Source organism: Lithobates pipiens, unplaced genomic scaffold (genome assembly GCF_037356315.1).
Source record: "Lithobates pipiens isolate NorthernLeopardFrog02 unplaced genomic scaffold, aLitPip1_a1.2 Scaffold_8, whole genome shotgun sequence".
NCBI classification, from domain to species: Eukaryota; Metazoa; Chordata; class Amphibia; order Anura; family Ranidae; genus Lithobates; species Lithobates pipiens.
The window spans coordinates 283,076,165-283,097,637 of NW_027507903.1; the positions used below are offsets into that span (position 1 = coordinate 283,076,165).

Below are 21,473 nucleotides of genomic sequence, written 5' to 3' on the forward strand. Positions count from 1 at the left end.
CCACCAGAGAGAGGGCCATGCTGCTGCCAGCACCACCAGAGAGAGAGAGACTGAGCCACTGCTAGGGTACAGACATGCTACAATACTGAGCAAAGTCAGCAACCCAGAGTGAGTGAACGTCCAACCGGAGGGATCACTGCTGCTGTTTTGCTGGATCTGGTAAGAGGGCCTGTCGGTCATTATCCATTATTGCTCCTAGGGACTGAGCCACTGGAAAGTGTCTAACCTTCTATCTTATAGGCCTTATTGACAGCCAGATCATACGCCAATGAGCTCCAATGCTGGGCTGCTGGCCCAGAAATAGGAGGGTGACACAAAATTTTCCTGTACCAGGTGACACCAACCCTAGTGATGCGATTGCACCCAGGAGCCGCAAGCTGCCTCAAAGGGGAGCTCTGAGGCAGTGGCAGTCACTTACTGTTACATTCAGCAGCAGCAGTGCTGCCCTAACTTCATAGATTCTCTTATTGCACCTGTCTGCTGCCCGCTGCACTGGTTGCTAGACTTGCCTGCTGCCTGGCCTCTGTGAACCAGTGATGTCCTGTCATGAGGCCAAGGCGAGGCCCCAGCATTCAGAGTGAAGGAGGAAGAGCTGAGTTTGAGCTGTCCACCTGCACCAGCACCTGCCTGAGGTGAGGCAGCCTATGTCCATGTTCTGGAACATGACTTGTATAATTGCGGCCAAGGTGTTAAATGAATTATTTCATGATAGATATGCGGGAGATATCATTGCTAACATTCTAAAAATGCTTTTTACCTAGCTGTAACGCTGACCCATGGGTCTGAATGTTTTCTAAGCCAGAGCCTGTATGCACATACAAAAAATTAAAAATTCTTATCTGCATACCTCCTGCGGGTTAATGAATCTAAATATTGGAACAACAGAGCCATGGTGCTGCCATTTTCAGAAAAAAGAGCCAGTAGTGGAAAACTCTATAAATGTAAAAACTGATTATCAATTGCTAATCATAAAATGGCAGCCTGATCCTTCTGTTAAGCTTTTTTATCAGGTGGAAAACCTTCAGGCTTTAGAACTACTTTAAACTGTACCTGTTGACCAAGTTATCTACCCTCAAGGAATGAATTTCCCTGAGCTTTTTAGATTAGAATTGCTGTACTTATTGCACTTCTTGTAGTTTTGATAACATTCAAATAAAGATATTTACATGAAGAAAAAAAAAGCACAGCACCCTTCCCGTATGCGCAGTAGGGAGCCAGCTGTGAAGCTACAAAGCTCCACTACACATTTCCCCTACAAGAAATGGCGATGGAAGCACCCGAGAGATGACTGAAAAATCAGCTGGGGTAAAGAGACTGCTGGATTCATGGACAGGTTAGTATCCCAATAAATACGGTCTTTGTAGCTGCGGATTTTTAATTTTTTCTGAAGGAGCCTGGAGCTCCTCATTAAAAGTCATAATTGTTATTGTGAACGTTTGATATTTACAACAAACTATCTGGTGGCAGATAATTTGGGGATTAGCAAGTTAATAACCAAACCCAGTGACAATCACTCTCAGTCTGCTGTCACTTAGGTTGTGGTCCCGCAAACTGGAAAATCGTTGTGCAGGGGGAGGCTGAAAGTGTAATCGTCGTGTATCAGTGCCAGCGTGGTGTGAGTCTGACCAGCCATTTTTCAGAAATTGGCAAATGGTGGCCAGGGTCTGACACCACGTCTGTCATAATGGGGGAGATTTACTAAAGGTGGATTGTGCAAAATCTGGTGCAGTTCTGCATAGAAAACAATCAGCTTCCAGGTTTTATTGTCAAAGCTTAGTTGAAGTTAGAAGCTGATTGCCTGCCATGTACAGCTGCAACAGATTCTGTGTGCACCAGTTTTAGTAAATCCCCTCCAATGTGTCCTATTCCTTTATTTAAAAAAAATAGTAATGCAATATTACTACTGGCTCCCTTTTATGTATATGAAAACTATTTAAAATAACTTTTATGTAGTACACTTCACTTACTGTAAATCTAGCGGTTAAACATTTTTGCAAAACGTATCTTTTTCTGCATTGCTGTGTACGCCTATATAAATTAAACATAATGATGTATAAAAGATGATGGAAAGATGCCTGCATTTTTTCTAAAGGGGTGAGGGGGTTCCCACAGAATCGTCCCATATCCCAAGGACATAATTCTAACTATGGACGATGAGTGTTTTATGCTGTGCAGCATATAAAAATAATTGAAAACGATTTAGGGTCAGAAATTCAAAAAAAAACATCCAATTACCAATGTTTTAATATAACAGAACTCAATTACATGGCTGTTTAGTGGATCACCAACCAGATCATTTATGGTTAGGCAATGTCATATTCTTAAAAGACATTTTAACACACTTGAGCCAGGCTGTATGTTTTTTCAGCATCATTTCTTGCATAAAGGATCTGAAACTCCCGTTTCCTGTCAGAACCTTCTTCCAAACCCTAATCATGGGTAATTCCAATCCACAAGAGCCACTAACAGGCTACATTCTCAATATTAAAGGGGATTTTATTACCTCACATGGAACAGCTAATAAAAAAGGTAGTACTTAAAGATATACTCCATTTAAGTATGTAATGTTTAAGAAGAGGTGATTAGAGCTACCCTGTTTGTAAATGGAAGCAATAAAGCGGAGGTCCACCCTAAAGTGGACCTCCGCTCATCGGAACCCTCCCCCCCTCCGGCGCCACAATTGGCACCTTTCAGGGGGGAGGGGGGTGCAGATACCTGTACAGTACAGGTATTCTGCACCCACTTCCGGGATAGCTCTCTGCGGAAAGGGGCGTAGATTACGCCCCTTTCCGCAAGTGCCCGCCCCTTTTCGCACGTGCCCCGCTGCCTGCTGGGAGACACACAGATCCCAGAGGCAGCGGGGACCATCCTTATTGCGCAGCGCGATTCGCGCATGCGCAGTAGGGAACCGGGAAATGAAGCCGAAAGGCTCCATTTCCTGATTCCCATACCAAAGATGGTGGCGGCAGCACCCGACAAGACGATCTAGAGATCGGCTTCGGGTGCCGACATCGCGGGCGCGCTGGACAGGTAAGTGTCACTATTTTAAAAGTCAGCAGCTGCAGTATTTGTAGCTGCTGGCTTTTAAAAAGAAAAAAAAAAACACGGAGTCCCGGCGGACTCCCGCTTTAAGTTAGTTTACAGCTTGACACTTGGACATCTGAGATCCTTCTCCCAGACATAATAGCTGTAATGCCGCGTACACACGATCGAATTGTCCGGCGGACTAGGTCCGTCGGACCACAGTACAATTCGGACAATTCGATAGTGTGTGGGCTCCAGCTAACTTTTTCATCGTAAAGTCCGGCAGACTTAGAAAGTAGTTTTGACTCAAAATTTGTCTGCCAGACTTGGCTTTCAGCGGACAATCCATTTGTCAGTGTGCTAGTCCGGTGGACTAAGAATGACGCATGCTCTGAAGCAAGTAACGAGAAGGAAGCTATTGGCTACTGGCTATTGAACTTCCTTTTTCTAGTCCCGTTGTACGTGCTGTACGTCATCGCGTTACAAATCAGAAATCGGAGCATCCGTGTGTGGCCAAGTCTGTTAGCTATAAAGTCTGCCAGATTGTTTGCCGGATTGTTTTCCGGACCAATTTCGCCAGACAATTCGATCGTGTGTACGCGGCATAAGAAATACTGCTTTACTGGCCATATTAAGGAAGTCTTATCTAGAAGAATGGAGGGTCAGACAACATGTCCAGCACTATTTGTAAGTCCGAAGGGGAAAGAACAATCTACAGAGACCAAGAATAACAAAATGTTAGAAGTTTTTCAGGAACATAGAAAACTAATAAATATGCAAAAGGTATATATGTCGCAGATAGGATTCCATGCAATCATTGGGCTGACATTATAGTCTTTTTGCAATGCCATTACAGTATTGATATAAATTTACAAGATGAACCAATTGTTACTTTTGTTTTTATTATTATTATTATTATTATATAGGATTTATTTAGTGCAAGAAATTCATGCAGTGCTTTACAACATAAGTGCAGACAGTACAATTACAATACAATTTAATACAGTACGAATTAGAGGGCCTTGCTTGTTAGAGCTTACAATCTAAGAGGGAGGGTCAAGAGATACAAAAGGTAATAACTGTGGGAGATATGGACTGATGTAGAAACTTAATGTACAGTTGTAAGGTGGGGGCGGGATAGACCTCTCTGAAGCGGTGTGTTTTCAGGGATCGTCTGAAAGTGGATAGGGTAGGAAATAGTCAGACAGATTGGGGTATAGAGTTTCAGAGGATGGGAGAGGCTCTGGAGAAGTCCTGGAGGCGAGCATGGGAGGAGGTGACAAGGCAGCTAGAAAGCACGAGGTCTGGTATTTTGAAACAAGGATATAGCTGGGGACAGAGTTTTGGATGGTTTGTAAGTTGTTGTTAGTATCTTGAATTTAATTTGTTGGTTGAGTGGCAGCCAATGGAGGGATTGGCAGAAAGAGGTAGCAGACACTGAGAGGTTGGTAAGATGTATGAGTCTAGTGGCAGCTTACATGATGGCCTGAAGGGGGATTAGCCTATGTAATGGTAAGCCAATGAGAAGGGAGTTACAGTAGGCAAAAGATGACCAGGGAGTGAATTAGAATTAGAAGCTTTGTGGTGTTATTGATTAGGAAGGGGTATATCTTGGAGATGTTGCAGAAGTTAAGGGGGCAAGCTTTGAACAGTGATTGGATGTTGTCCCAAAGAATAGCTCAGAGTCTGGGATAACACCTAGAACCAGGGCCGGTGCAAGGTTTTTTTGTCTACTTAGGCGAAAGTGCATTTTGGTGCATAAAACATACATTTACATACAACTACATACCATTTGCTTACCAAAAAAATTGACGCCTTAAACTTATGAGGTCACCTGCGCTTGTCATCTGCTGGATTTTTACAACCACTTCACTCAAAAATCAACACAGCAGGTATAGTAGCTTACCGGTAGTTCAGTACCAACCACAGGGAACCCCATAAATGCAAAAAAGAAGCACGCTATAGTGCAATACCAGGATAAGTAAACAATTTGTTGCTTTATCCAAGTAAAGTTTGCTATAAATACATTACATTACTAAAGCAGCACAGTAAGTCCTGGTAATGCATATTGCATGCTTTATACTTTGCATACACGTTTGCTGTGGTTGGTACCTGACCAGACAGGGTGATGAAAGGCCGCTCTTGGGAGAAAGCTACTGTAAATGCGTTGTCCCTTTTTGAGTGAAGTGGCTGTAAATATCAAGTGCACGTAACTTTGTGTAAATATCAAGTGCATGTAACTTTATACGTTTGAGGAATATCAAGTGCATGTAACTTTTAAATATCAAGTGCATATATATATATATATATATATATATATATATATATATATATACATACATACAGTATCTCACAAAAGTGAGTACACCCCTCACATTTTTGTAAATATTTTATTCTGTAATATGTTATTCTTATTATGTAAAGTAGTGAGTGTACGGCTTGTATAACAATGGAAATTTGTCGTCCTCTCAAAATAACTCAACACACAGACATTAATTTTTAAACCACTGGCAACAAAAGTGAGTACACCCCTAAGTGAAAATTTCCAGATTGGGCCCAATTAGACTTGTTAGTGTTACAAGGTCTCAGGTGTGAATGGGGAGCAGTTGTGTTAAATTCAGTGTTTTCGTTCTCACGCTCTCATACTGTTCACTGGAAGTTCAACATGGCACCTCATGGCAAAGAACTCTCTGAGGATCTGAAAAAAATAATTGTTACTCTACATAAACATGGCCTAGGCTATAAAAAGATTGCCAAGTCCCTGAAACTGAGCTGAAGCATGGTGGCCAAGACCATACAGCGGTTTAACAGGACAGGTTCTACTCAGAACAGGCCTCGCCATGGTCGACCAAAGAAGTTGAGTGCATGTGCTCAGTGTCATATCCAGAGGTTGTCTTTGGGAAATAGACGTATGAGTGCTGCCAACATTGCTGCAGAGGTTGAAGGGGTGGAGGGTCAGCCTCTCAGTGCTCAGACCATACACTGCATGCTGCATTCAATTGTTTTACATAGCTGTCGTCCCAGAAGGAAGCCTCTTCTAAAGATGATGCACAAGAAAGCCCGCAAATGGTTTTCTGAAGGCGAGCAGAGTAAGGACATGGATTACTAGAACCACGTCCCGTGGTCTGATGAGACCAAGATAAACTTATTTGGTTCAGATGGTGTCAAACGTTTGGCGGCAACCAGGTGAGGAGTACAAAGACAAGTGTGTCTTGTCTACAGTCAAGCGTGGTGGTGGGAGTGTCATGGTCTGGGGCTTCATGAGTGCTACCAGCACTGGGGAGCTACAGTTCATTGAGGGAACCATGAATGCCAACATGTACTGTGACATACTGAAGCAGAGCATGACCCCCCCCCCCTTCGGAGACTGAGCCACAGGGCAGTATTTCAACATGATAACAACCCCAAACACACCTCCAAGATGACCATTGCCTTGCTAAAGAAGCTGAGGATAAAGGTGATAAACTGGCCAAGCATGTCCCCAGACCTAAACCTTATTGAGCATCTGTGGGGCATCATCAAATGGAAGGTTGTGGAGTGCAAGGTCTCTAACATCCACCAGCTCTGTGATGTCATCATGGAGGAGCAGAAGAGGACTCCAGTGGCAACCTGTGAAGCTCTGGTGAACTCCATGCCCAAGAGAGTTAAGGCAGTGCTGGAAAATAATGGTGGCCACACAAAATTTTGCCAGAAGAGAGGGAAAGATTGAAGATCTGAGTTAGAGAGAGTAGGATAGAGCCAGAGGGTGACCGCAGCATTTGAAAATAAAACTAAATGGGACAAAAAAAATAGAAATTGTCCTGGGAACGCCAGACAAGGGAAGGGTCAACCACAGCGTTATGATGAAATTAATTAGACTTTATGGATGAAAAAGATGCACACCCAATGATAGGGAAATATAAAAGGCAACACTATGTTCTATATAGAACTACACCTCTCACTATACCCAGCCACAATGATAAAAACATTCTGCACTTAGCAATAACATTATTGTAATAAAAAGACACAGAGCACTGTAAATACCACCACCCCAAACCATTAGTCTCCCTTCTGCAGATGAAGGTAGTGCATGTAACTCCTGATAAAGATGCCTTCTTGGTATTGGAACCTCCAAATTGCCTTATTGTTAATTTATCATGTATCATGTAGTTAGCAGTGTTACTATAAGATGGCAATGAGTATTTAATATGACAAGCTAAACTGATTGTACAGTATTCCCTATATAAGGCTTGCTTGTGTCTATTGTACTGACGAAGTACACTGATGTGCATGAAACATGTTGACATACTCGATGCAGAGCACGACACTGAGCTCAATTGTGTCCTCTTATCCAGAAATGTAAGGGTTTTTCCATTTACAATCTTCAACATCTAAAGAGTGGCGCATGAAATAGCCTACCCCGCAACAACTAAAGCTGTGTTCCAGACATCATATGGCAAGTCATGTGACCGAATATCCCCAGGAAGCATCTCCGGAATATACACCTGAGACTTGAACAGCCAGCGGCCATTACCAACATGCAATCTAGAGCTATCACAGTTCATTCCAAATGGCCTCCACGTGGAGAGACCATAGAAACAGAAACCTACTTTGGCTGAGGTGGTGATCGATACGAGCGGTAAGAGCCCAGATGGGTAGCTTTGTTTGAACCCCTCCTGTCCTTCATCTGTTCCTTTTGTGGAGTGTGTTGGAATTTGTGACTTGTGAGATTTGTGAGGTACATATAACTCTTTATGCACACTGTTGGCCCTGATTACTGCCTAGTCACACTCAGAAACGCAGGTCTCTGGCTAATATACTGGATCCATTATGTGGCAATTCATGTGAAATATATGCTTAATCAAAGGGGACTGCAATAATCTGAGTCTCTGAATTTGCAGCACTATTTGTCTTTAATGACTGGCATTTCAAATAGGGGCTGGTGTGGCTATTTGCTCCCATGTTCAAGAAAATAATCTACATTATTTAGGCCTTATTGTATCAACTTATTTCCCATTGTAGAGAGAACTATGCTAATATCTTTATATGGCTACATGATACTTTAACAATAAGGCAATTTGGAGGTTCTAATACCAAGAAAACATCTTTATTGGGAGTTACATGCGCTACTTTCATCTGGAGAAGGGGCACTGATGGTTTGGGGTGGTGGTATTTACAGTGCTCTGTGTTCACATATAGTTCCTTGCTTCAATAGGGCAGGTATCTTGTCCTAAGGACAAAACAGCTGGTGGTTAATTTAGTACATTTTTCAGGCTGGTGGATTCATTGATTTTTTTTATTTATTGTTTGACCATAGCATTTGCAGGCGAACAGGATGCAGGGGCAGATAGTTAGGCAGGTGTTAGGTCTGTTTGGCAGTGAGGAGGCAGGAATACATTTTTGGAGGGTAGATTTATATTGGTTGAAGACTTTCTGAGACTAATGGCCCGTACACACGATCCTCATATCAAACGACTTAATAGTCGTAAGTAGAAATTGAATAGGTCACGAAAATTCTTGTATTACAGAAAAAAAATCAGAAGCGATGTCATGTGTTGTAATGTATTTGTACTGTATTTTCGGACGACATCTATACTGATTAAACAAACATTTTTGTGCTTGTCTGATGGAATAATATCGGATGAATTGTCATGATGGGCCCTCAATAGCTCTGTACCAACAATCCAATTATCACACGATCGTGTAAAAAGTGGTATTTCTCGTCCAACTTTCGGTTCGTGTGTACAGGCCATTAGTCTTACGCCACAGGCGCTCAAGAGCGTGGCTATGTTTTTTGAGACTTCTGGTGTCATCTGTTTGCCAAGGTTGTAGGGGTCGGGCCTGATTCTGTGAGTAGTGAAGAGGACGAGCTTGTCTACGGAGGATGGCAGAGAACTGCTATAGACAAAAGTGGCTAGATTGGGGCAGGACAGAGATTTTGTCATTTTCTTTTTTATTTTGTATCATTATTTTTTGTTTTGTGGGAGCCATAAGATAAAAGGAGAAACCCCTCTATATCACAAGAGTTGGAGATGTATTAGAAAAAATCTTATTGTTCTAGTGTCATGCTCTTCAGTGTCGCTAGGGATATACTATACATAATGGATTCTATATGAGACATTATATATGAGTGTGTCCTGCAGCTGAACTGTTGCAATAGGACTCCAGGCTCCAGCACAATGTATTTTGTTATTGTGAAATCTAAACTCCAGTCAGCTGATAAAAATCCCTACAGGTCTTATATTGTACATGATGATGCTGGTAAGGGGACAGCCACATGACTACTTGACTGTGCATGACGTGGCTTTGGACATTAGCTTATGATTTGTTGTCAAAACATCTTTCGACTTGAGAATCATTGCTCCACTATGCCGTATGTTATCATGCACTGTGGCGGAAAAGCTAATCAATACATTTGTGCTCTCCTAACCTTATTACTGTAATGATCTACTTCAGGGATATGCAATTAGTGGACCTCCAGCTGTTGCAGAACTACAAGTCCCATGAGGCATAGCGAGACTCTGACAGCCACAAGTATGACACCCAGAGGCAGAGACATGATGGGACTTGTAGTCTGGCAACAGCTGGAGGTTCACTAATTGCATATCCCTGATCTACTTGCTTGAGTAAGGAGCTTCACTTTAACGAACTACAGTATGTCCAAAATTTGTCTCCCAGAATCCTGACTAGGTCTAGCATAAATAGTCATATTAATTCTATCCTTTGGGCCTTTCACTAGTCACCTGTCAGGTTTTGGATTGACTTTGAGATCCTCAAGCTTACCTTTGAGGTTCTATATGGATTTGCCACCTTATTATCAGTCTCAACTTTTACCACCCTACTCCCCGCCCCCCATAAACTTTGCCCCTCTAATTCTTGGTTTACTGTGTGTCCTTCACACATCTACACTCTATAGGGACAGGGCACTTTAAAACTGTACCTTTAAATTTGCTGTATAAAATAATGTTTATTATTATTAATTCCTTCTATTAAATGCCCTCTAGATTTAACAACCATTAGAGCCTCATAATATGGACAGTGGAATGAGAGTTACCTAAATGGGATATTAAAGTGGAACTATAGGCAAACTTTTTTTTATTTTGTATAGCTCAAGAAAGCGTTATAACCCCTGTCAGCTTTTTTTTTGTTTGTTTTGTTTTTTACATTTGTCGCCTTGCGGAGATTTCCCTTCAGTTCCCGTCTCATAGCCAAACAGGAAGTAAGAGGAAATCCCTGTAAATCAAGGGAATTTCTTGGGGACTCCCAGGTCACCAGAACTAGTGTACCCATTAGAAGATTTCCCCTCTCTTATTATTCTGGGGACAACACCAAATTTGGGTAATTTCTTTTAGTTTCACTTTCAATAATGGTAAACAGAACCAATAGAGAGGGTGACTGTCCTTAACAGGGGCACAAACAGCCAAAAAAAACTGACAGATGTTCTAATCCCTCTCCACTCCATCCAAAATTAAAATAAAAAAGTTTTGTAATACTTTAATCTGCTGACTAGGGTTCAGCTTTAATAGGGAATTGAACTGAGGAAGCTGTGCCCATAAAAAAAGGCAGATAAAGGTCAAAGGATTGGTGACCAATATTGACTTACCACATCTTAGTCTTGCGTTGCGTGTGTCTGTAAAAGGAGGTGGCAATCTTGGTAGAGGCAAAGCTTCTGTTAAACAGGGTCAGTTTGGTTTTGTTGCAGGCTAGCTGGTAAGTGAGCTGGGAATTTTTGTTTGTTTTTGATGTGCATTGTCCTTCCATGTGCTCCATACTGCAAATGCTAGATATACTGTTTGTGCAGTTGGTAAATTGGTGTGGGGATACACTGGATACCTTCAGCCGCCATTGTGTACTTGCTGAGTGTCCTGTGTGTCCCTGTACCTTAAAGAAGGGGTAGGAAACCTCCAGGCAATCCTGCCCTTAATCTATTGATTATTATATAAGTGTTACAAATCGAAAATTATAGAGCTAGGGCCGCAGTACACTGGGGTGCCTTGACATGGCCACACATATATTTGCCAATGTGTGCGACTAAACCTCTTGTTTTTAACGTGAACTGTTAGACATAGTCAATTTTGTTTTTTGCAGGTTAGCTGGTAAGTGAGCTAGGAATGTTTGTTTGTATTTAGAGGCAGAGCTTTACTTCCTCATGTCAGAGCTTCCAACATGGACAGTGAGCAGAACAGTTGTGAAATCACTGCATCTTCTGAAATCGATCAGTTATAGGCAGCCTAGCTTTGATCTCACATACATATAATACAATAAAAGAGCCAAACAAACATCCAAGAGTCCAAATTAATTTAATGATAAAATTGATTTATAGCAAAATAGAGCCAATGCATTTTGGGGGCCAAACAGTCCCTATTCATCAAGGCTACAAAAAACATACGTATGAAAAGGTCACAAATCAGAAACTACAAGGACAAAATTATAAACAAAATGATAATATAAATAAAAAAATAATAAAGGCAAAATATAAATATATATATAATGAAGTTAATGAAAATATGATGAATGTACCCATTTGTATGTAATATCTGGATCCTATTAACAGCAGACTTAAAGATAATAATATCTTACTTATATGTACATCTGCTATTTACTAGAATCAGATATTACAAATGAATGGATATGCTATATACCCCTTGTGTTTGATATGCATTTTTTTTTTATTTGTCTTTTTAATTATCTTTTTGACTACTGCTTAACAATACTTGCACCCCTTTCCTGCCCAGGCCAATTTTTAGCTTTCAGCACTGTCACACTTTGAATGACAATTGCATGACACTTTGATGACACTGTACGCAAATTAAATATATATATATTATTTTTTTATTTTTTTCTTCATTACTATAAAAAAAATTGCAAATAAATAATCTTTCTTTATAAATTTAGGGCAAAATGTATAGTGCTACTTTTCTTTGGTAAAACAAAATTCAGTGTATATTATTTAGTCTGTAGATAAGTACACAAGCTATCGATCAGTCTAACCCCTTTTTGGAACACAAACAGACTAAGCCCTTGTACACACGGTCGGAGAATCCGTCGGAATGTGTACTATCGGACCGCGTTGTCGGATAATCCGACTGCGTGTGGTATGCATCGGACTGATTCCGTCGGAATATCCGTCGGACCCAATTTTCCAACTTGTTGGAAATATTTTCCGACAAACTGGTCCGATCGGACATACTCCGATCATGTGTAGAGAATTTTGATCGGACCAAGTGCCACGCATGCTCAGATCTAATTCCTACATCAAAGCTATTGGCTACTAACCTGAATGTAGTCCCATCGTAACGAAATTACGTCATCACGTTCTGAAAGATCGGATTTTTCGGCAACAGTTTCGGACAAGATCCGACGGACAAAATCTGACGGACAAAATCCGACGGATTTGGTTGTCGAAATCTCCGACCGTGTGTACAGGGGCTTTGATATTGAGTAAGAGGTATGGTAAGTTTTTTTAAGTTGTTATTTTTTTGTCACAATTTTTTGGGAAAATTAAGAAGTTTAAAGTACTTTTTTCACAATTTATTTTACATTCTGTCACCAGTATAGTACAGTGTCATTATAAAACTGATGTGGTGGTGATAAGGGACACTATGGACACATAAGGGACATTATGTGTGTAGCACTAACCCCCCAAAGGAACTGCTGGTTAGATTTGGGCTTACCCTTACCTTCTTTTCTCCTCACTTCACGTCTAGGGGTGTCCCGTGGTAGATGGCCCAGTAAATCGAGAGACTGACAACAGATCCACTTAAAGGGATTTTATTTGCAGAACGTAGATAATAAACAGTCTCTTAAAATGGGATCAGAGGGTTGGAAAGGAAGTTCAGGTACTCTTAGCCCTTGTACACACAGTCAAAGATTTCGACAACCAAATCCGTCGGATTTTGTCTGTCGGATTTTGACCGAAACTGTTGCATACACACGGTCGGACTAAGTTGTCGGACAATCCGACGTGATGACGTTATTTCGTTACAACGGGACTACGTTCATGCTAGTAGCCAATAGCTTTGGTGTAGGAATTTGATCTGAGCATGCGTGGCACTTTGTCCAATTGGAATTCTCTACACATGATCGGAGTATGTCTGATCAGAGCATTTTGTCGGAAAATTTTACCAAAAAGTCGGAGAACTTGGTCCGTCGGACACTCCGACGGAAACAGTCCGATGGAGACCACACACAGTCGGAATATCCGACAAAACGGTCCGACAAAGTCATGTATTGAACAACTTTCTTACTTTGACTATATCCAGAGAATAGCCATTCGCAACTGGATGATCACTCAAGTTGGACAGTCCTTCTCTCACAAGGCCTAGCAGCCAACAAGGTGCTTAATTAGGAACAAGTCTCTGCCACAGACGTTGTTGTAGAACAGCTAATCCCATGGTACAGATGAGCTGCGATTGGCTCTGTCTGTATTGTGTGATCATTGTGTTTAATCACAGAGATCAACACAAAAATACACAATGAATGCCATAAATGGAATCCATTTAATCGGTTCCCGACCAGCGCATGCCAATGTACGTCGGCAGAATGGCACGGGCAGGCATATTGGCGTACAGGTACTTCCAATCTTCAATGCCGCCCTGCCATCGCGAGCACACCGGCGGCAGCGCGCTCGCGTGCCGGTCGGGACCCCCGTGAGTCCTGTCGCGTGTCCCGCGGACTCGATCGCCGCGGACATACCCGCGATCGTCTCGCGGGACGGCTGAATGGCGGAAATGCTGTGTAAACAGCATTTCTCCATTCTGCCCAGCAACTAGTGACGCTGATCTCTGCTCCATGTGATTGGAGCAGAGATCAGTGTTCACTAAATGAAAGCCCAACCCCCCACAGTTAGTAACACACCCCTAGGAACACTTAACCCCTACACTGCCACCCACTGGTTAACCCCTTCACTGCAAGTGTCATTTACACAGGAATCACTGCATTTATATAGCAGTGATTACTGTATAAATGACAATGGTCCCAAAAAATGTGTCAAAAATGTCCGATGTGTCCGCCACAATGTTGCAGTCACAATAAAAATCGCTGATCGCCGCCATTACTAGTAAAAAAAAAAAAAAAATTATTAATAAAAATGCCATAAAACTATCCCTATTTTGTAAACGCTATAACTTTTGCGCAAACCAATCAATAATCGCTTATTGCGATTTTTTTTACCAAAAATATGTAGAAGAATTCGTATCGGCCTAAACTGAGGGAAAAAAATGTTTTTTTATATATTTTTGGGGGATATTTATTATAACAAAAAGTAAAAAATAATGTGTTTTTTTCAAAATTGTCACGCTATTTTTGTTTATAGCGCAAAAAATAAAAACCGCAGGGGTGATCAAATACCACCAAAAGAAAGCTCTATTTGTGGGGAAAAAAGGACGTCAATTTTGTTTGGGAGCCACGTCGCAGTTAAAGCGACGCAGTGCCGAATCGCAAAAAGTAGTCTGGTCTTTGACCAGCAAAATGGTCCGGTCTGTAAGTGGTTAATGTATACAATTACCATATGATCTGTTATCATTGGGCACAGCGTTCACATAGTACTGGCAGCGGTCCGGTACACTGGTCTGTCATCCACAGAACACAGCAGGTGACAGATTACACCGCAGTGCAGCATGTGACACGTGTGTGAGACACGATCCTGGGAAGGCCATATAACATCCACCCACCTGCCCATTATTTGAATATAAGCGGGGCGGAGGGTAGTTAATATTTTGACCTTGTATTTGCAGGTTTCTGATTTTTTACTTGTTTTGTAGCCCTGGTGAATGGAGAGTGTTTGGCCCCCAAAACGCACTATGAATTAAAGTTATCATTAAATTACCTTGGATGTTTGTTTAGCACTCTCATTGGTTTGTATGATTGTGGAGTCTCAGCCCTGGTCCTTTACCTTTTTTCTGAGGGTGGTACCCATTTTACAAAGTGCTGCTGAAGCAGAGCCAGTGTGCCCTATGACATTTTTGGTGAACTTTAGAAAATCGGAATTGAGCACCCTGTTTTTTCTTGTGACTAGGCACACTCACATATCAGGAAGCAAACTGCTATTTTTCAGAAAAAATTCAAGACAAAATGTAAATTTTTAAGGTAATGCTTGGCACAAATTACACTTCCAATGAAAATGCAAATCTTGATATTTTTGAGTTCAGGTCCACTTTAAATGCATTTACTGTGAGGGAGCCACCTCTGGGTAGATATAAGGTTGGGGTTCACAGCTATCATAGATTTGTGTACGTCATGATGCCACTATAGCCTCCATATCACTTCCTGATGACGTTAGCACAAAGAAACGTACATCGAGGCGCAGTTACAGGAAGGAATGCATATCATCTGGATGTGGAGAGAAACCCGTGTGATCGGGAGAACAAACAGGGCTCGCACTTACTATAGTGGAACCGATCTTGCATGACAAAATGCTACACAACCCAGGTGCAGGGCAGGATGCTCAATTAAATGTGAGCACAATAGCTTATGGATTTTATGTCTGTAAATACTAGTCGCTTACCTAAAAAGAGCCTTTTTCCTCTGATTTTATGATATCCCTGATGGAGTTGTGAGGAAGAAGTGGTATTATCTTGGATGGTTAACACCTTGGGGGAAAGCGCTGATTGACCCACTCTAAGCCCTTGTACACACGGTCGGAGAATCCGTCGGAATGTGTCCTATCGGATCGTGTTGTAGGATAATCCGACTGTGTGTGGTATGCATTGGACTGTTTCCGTCAGAATATCCGTCGGACCCAATTTTCCAACTTGTTGGAAATATTTTCCGACAAACTGGTTCAATCGGACATACTCCGATCATGTGTAGAGAATTTTGATCAGACAAAGTGCCACCATTCTCAGATCAAATTCCTACACCAAAGCTATTGGCTACTAGCGTGAACGTAGTCCCGTCGTAACAAAATAATGTCATCACGTTCTGAACGATTGGATTTTCAGACAACTTGGTCCGACCGTGCGTATGCAACAGTTTCAGACACAATCCGTCGGACAAAATCTGTCGGACAAAATCCGTCGGACAAAATCCAATGGATTTGGTTGGCAGAATGACCAACCGTGTGTACAGGGGCTAACAGGGGGTCAACTTTGTCTGATGAGTTCTAATATGTGGTGGTGTGGCCCATCAAGGTGAAGGCGAGCACTGGAGCACTTTATGATTGACAGAGTACTTTATGATTAAGGGCCCATTCACACCTGACAGTTTTCAGCTCATAAAGCGCTCATCTCAAAAGATCAAAAACACCCAACAAGCAAAATCCCATTTATTTAAATGGCCCCTGTTCACATTTGTTCTGTCACCTGAAGCAAAACGCCTGAAGCTCAAAAAAGTGCATGAGCTTCTTTTTGGGCAGATTAAAGGCGTTTTTCTGCTTTTTACATTGGTGACCTTTTGACCTATACAAAATCGCAGCAAAATCATGGCAAAAAACACGGCAAAAAAGGTGTGAATGCAGCTTAAAGTATTTGGTTTGTACAATTTGCACGGAGCACTTTTGAACAGTATTGGTTATTGCACAAGCAAGAGGAAAACTGCAAGGAGCACTTATGGACTTTTATTAACTTTTATAATAATATTGTACTGTAGGGGACATTATAATTTATTAATTTGTCACAAATAATGTATTTTTTGATGAGTAGAGCGCTGTGATTTAGAGTTATTCATAACTACTGTATATAACTACAGTATGTACTGTCAGTGGCGAAGCTAGACATTCTTTCCCCCGGGGCAATAATTCAGTTCAGCGCATGCCCCTTCACCCCCTTCCCTCCACCCCAGAGAGAATCCATACACTTTCAGTCCCCTGCCCAGAGTGGAAAGTGTAATATAGACATAGATAAGCCATAGGATGGTAATAATAATATATATATTAGTAATTTCAAAGTTTTGGTAATAGTGATTTCAAGCCTCACTTATGTAGTGGACTAGGAGGGGGGCACCGCCAGGAAGGAAAAAGGGAGCCAAGAAGCGGGTCTGTGTCTGTTCTTCCTTCCTTGCAGCGCCCCTCCCAATAAGCCTGGGGCGAGGCTTGAAATCTCCACATAAAGCACTGCTGCTTTCTGGCATTGCGACTAGGGTTGCCACCTTTTCTTCAAGCTAATTTTTATTTTTTTGTAGTATACACTATAGGATTATAAAGACCTGGAACACCTCTGGGTGCCCCAAGGAGAGCAGCAGTGTGCCACACGTAGTGTGCCACAGTGAACAGTGAGTGTGGACAAATTGCATTAGCAGTTGGAGGGGCTTAAAGGGGCATGGCTATATAAAACAAAAGCATTCTTGTACCCATAACATTTACTATAATTACTAAAACAAATGTCACTGTAAAAATATGATCTTGGCCTAATTTATAAGTTGACAGTGTCAGTCAGTAGAGCAGTGGGTGGTCTGTGGACAGTGTCAGGGGAGAGGTTGTATCAGTAGAGCAGTGGATGGTGTCAGTAGGGGAGAGGTTTGTGTCAGTAGGGCAGTGGATTATGGCAGTGCATTATGTCAGTAGATCAGTGGGTCGTATCAGTAGAGCAGTGGAAAGAGTCAATAGGGGAGAGGTTGGTGTCAGTAAGGCAGTGGGCAATGATAGTAGGGGAGAGGTTGGTGTCAGTAGAGCAGTGGACGGTGTCAGTACGGCAGAGGTTGGCATCAGTAGGGCAGTGGATGGTGTCAGTCATTAGAGCAGTGGATGGTGTCAGTAGGGCAGTGGATGTGTCAGTAGTTTTTTTATTTGTATTTATTTATTTTTTGTTTTTTATAAAAAAAAATTCTTTACAATGTATTTTTTTTTACAGTTTTCTAGAAGCCTGTTGAGGTGTTTGTGTGAAATATCAGGGGTCTAAACCCCTGATGTTTAACTTTTGAGACAGGGAAAAGGAATGAGGACAGAGATTCCCCAGTCCCTTTTTCTGCAGCCTCAGCTGCACTGGACAATTAACAAATGGGAAGTGCTCTGTGCTGAGCAGCTATCCGTTCATTGACAACCTGAACCATAGTAAACACAGTTTACTATGGTTCAGTTATTAGTGTACAGGGTGAGTGATCAGTACCGAGAGAGATTTGAAAAAGAAGGGGTCGGTAAATTACATATTTACTGGCCCCTTCCCCCTCTCTCCATCCTGACACATCTCAGCACCCAGTGGGGAGAAGAGAGGGGGGAGCCAGCAGTGCTGCATGGGGGGGTTAAAGGACAGGGCAGACCCAGACAGCACAAGAGGAGGGGCAGAGGGGGCGGCATATACTGGAACTGATTGCCATCAGCTGTGTTTGCCTTCTGCAGCTGCTGAATTTGGCTTTCAGCGGTTGCAGGAGAAAAATACAGCCGATCAGTTCTAGAAAATGCCATCCCCGCTGACCTTCCTGTCCAGGTCTGACTTTAAGGCAGCAAGGTAGCAGGCTGTCCTCAGGGCCAGATCCTGGCTCCCCTGCATTCAGTGGCAGTGCGGACTCACAGAGCAGCTGGTCATGTGTAAGCTCAGCTCTCTGTATATGCAGCTCATGAACTCAGTTGGATCAGTCCAGCCCAATCCAACTAAATCTCAGCTAGTGGCAGCACTGCAGACATTGGAGCATCTCAATTGGGCACCCTCTCCCCTCAATTGGCAATAGGGTCATGTGCCCCCTGACCCCCCTCCCCCAGTTTTGGCTCTGTGTACTGTAAGAGTCTAAGAGTCTGGGAAGATGGGGGTCAGTGAGAGAATTTTCTGGATCCTGCTGGATTCTCTAGTAAGATTCTTGTTGTTCCATACTTGGAGGAGAGCGCAGAGAGAAGCTAGGACAGATTACATTTGTTTGCTCTACCTGCCTAAAGCCTAGTACACACGGGCCGAATGCTCGGCGCATTGGCCGGTTCAGTACAAACTGTGAACATTCAGCCGTCTTCCATCGAAGGGTCATGACCAAAAAAGTTCTGCCAACCAGCTCCTGGTCAGCGCTCTCAGCCAATGCCTGGTTTATGCATTGTAAGTGCCATATGGTCTGTGCAAAGATGTCCCTTGTACTACAGTGATTGTCTCTCAGATTTCTAGAAATGCATTACTCTGCTGCAATATAGAACTGCCATATCTTCAATTATTTGTTTCTCTAAACACTGTGATAGATTGCACTGCATACTCAAAGAAAGACTGTTCAGCTACATACATTTCATGCCTGCTGGATTAGGTAAACTGTCTCAAGAAGAGGCTTTCTCAAGGTGGTACCACACACTTGTTCATTATTTGGTGTAATATAATAGAGACAGAGAGACAGTGCATCAGTTACTACACATTGTACTTTGTTGCAGGGAATTTGTTTTTCAGGACCCAGTAGAGAGCTGAGATACTGATGGAAAAGTTCAGAACTTATGTCATAGGAAGTTTAGCTAGTTATGAAAATTAAACTATTACATCACATTTGTTGATATTATAATGCCAATATCACTATATCACTTTTAAATGAACTAGCGGCTTTGTTTGCATTAACCATTTGTTCAACATGCAGTCACTAATGAATAAAGTTGCATATTCTTTAATATTGTCTGCCTCACTGTGTCACATGATTTTGGTAGGATCTGTCCTGGAATAATTATCAAAGCCGACACCTATGGGTTAGGGCAGGCCACAATTATAATGCTAATAATAGCTGACACTTGCTTAAAGCAAATTGATCAGATTGTAAAAAAAAAAAATTAAACTGAAGGGAATTTAATAACACTCAGCTATACTGAGGAGACTGTTCAAATTAGAGGTTAAATATTTCTTAGATAACACAGTATATATATCTGTCTTACTTATCTAAGAAATAAATAGATGTAACTAAATTAACAAATAATTATACTTCATATAGTTATATATGGTAAAAAAAATACCAAATTTGCATTTTGTATGGTCTAGTTTTCACTCTAGTCTTATGTTCTTCTAAACGCCACTGCTAAAGACTAGTTTCTTCCACTACACATCCCCTACATTAGTCATTTTTATTTTCTCCTTTACAATATTTTTTTCCTAAAAGCGACTGGTATTCCTTTATGGCCAAACCCACATGTTAACCAGTGTGGCCAAGCCAGGGTTTTGGCTTAATTTAAAAAACCAGGCTCTTTTAGCTGACTACGTATTTTCTTATAAAAGCCATAAAAGAAGCCAACACATCAATAAGCAAGTCATACCACAAATACATCATTATTTGTTTTATTGTTAGGGTTGTAGCTACTTTATATTTAGAAATTGGTCACCTTTTCTACATAATGAATGGGTCAAAACAACAAAAACATAATAATTATCTGTAGCGCTACCCTCGTGAGGGCCGCTGGTAGAATTTGTACCCCACTGGTTGCCCTGACTCTGCAAGTCCTCTGACACCTCTGACACCCTGGGTTCAGTCATTTTTACCCATTGACACCAATAACAAGAAACTTATACAATAACAGTGAAGCAGTTCAAGTTTATTTAATGTGGCAAAAGTGACAAATAAAAGTGCATTACATAAAACTGTTTGTCATGAAGATATCTTATCTGAAAACAATATAGCACTAATATGAAATGTAGTTTGGCAATTTAGAGTTTTCCGTCACAAAAACAGGCAGCAGAAAGATAGGGGACTGGCACATTGTGTTCTATGTCAGACCACTCATTTCTGTCTCTTCAGCCCACAGGCCATTAACATTAAAATAACTGACAAAAAATTCAGCAAACTGTTGTGTTTAAATTCACTGGCTCCTTTAAACAGAGTTCCAGATAAATGAGAGCAGACCCCTTGTGTTAACCACTTAAGGACCGGATGGATTTGCCCCCTTAATGACCAATAAGTGTATATTGATTGGTTTGCACAAAAGTTATAGCCTCTACAATGGAGATATGCAAATAGCGGACCTCCAGCTGTTGCAAAACTACAAGTCCCATCATGCCTTGGCCTCTGGATGTCATGCTTGTGGCTGTCAGAGTCTTGCTATGCCTCATGGGACTTGTAGTTCTGGAACAGCTGGAGGTCCACTAATTGCATAACCCTGCTCTACAAAATAGGGGTTATATCTATGGCATTATACCTGGAGGAGGAGAACCATTGCTGTTCCTAATCAGTAGGAACAGGAGATCTGTCTCTCCTCCCCTGACAGAACGGAGATCTGTTTATTTACATCTCTGTTCTGTCTTTGTCAAGAGCGATCCTGGGTGGCCATGCACATCGCCTCTGGCAATTCACCCAGGGGAGCCAACCTGCCGCAGTATAACTGCGGCGGCTGTTCCTTAAGTGGTTAAACAACACTAGTCATGTGTGAAGATGAGGAGAGGAAAAAAGGGGTTAATGGTAACCCCGCAGAATCTGGAAGATCTTCAGCTAGCACTTAAAGTAAGATGGATGGAATAATCCTTGATGGCAGAGCAGAGAAAATTTAGCTGGTATGAGATTAACCCTTTAAAATTGCAGATTTTTCCTTTGTGACCTAAGCACAGGTAGTCACCACATATGTTGTTTCAATTGTGTTGTATCCAGTAGGACCACAGATA

General features: G+C 41.8%; 1 protein-coding gene across 2 annotated transcripts in view; it reads left to right on the forward strand.

Moving 5' to 3' along the window:
- Positions 1-1,208: 1,208 nt before the first annotated feature.
- The window catches only part of PMCH (pro-melanin concentrating hormone), a 64,362-nt gene continuing 44,097 nt past the window's right edge, over positions 1,209-21,473 (forward strand). Inside the window, exon 1 of one of the 2 annotated variants that reach the window (XM_077472202.1) lies at positions 1,209-1,333. The gene's annotated coding sequence lies outside the window, so the exon portion shown is untranslated. Of the gene's footprint in view, positions 1,334-7,454; positions 7,643-21,473 lie in introns of those variants that run through there. The other variant, XM_077472203.1, reaches the window with a different exon arrangement.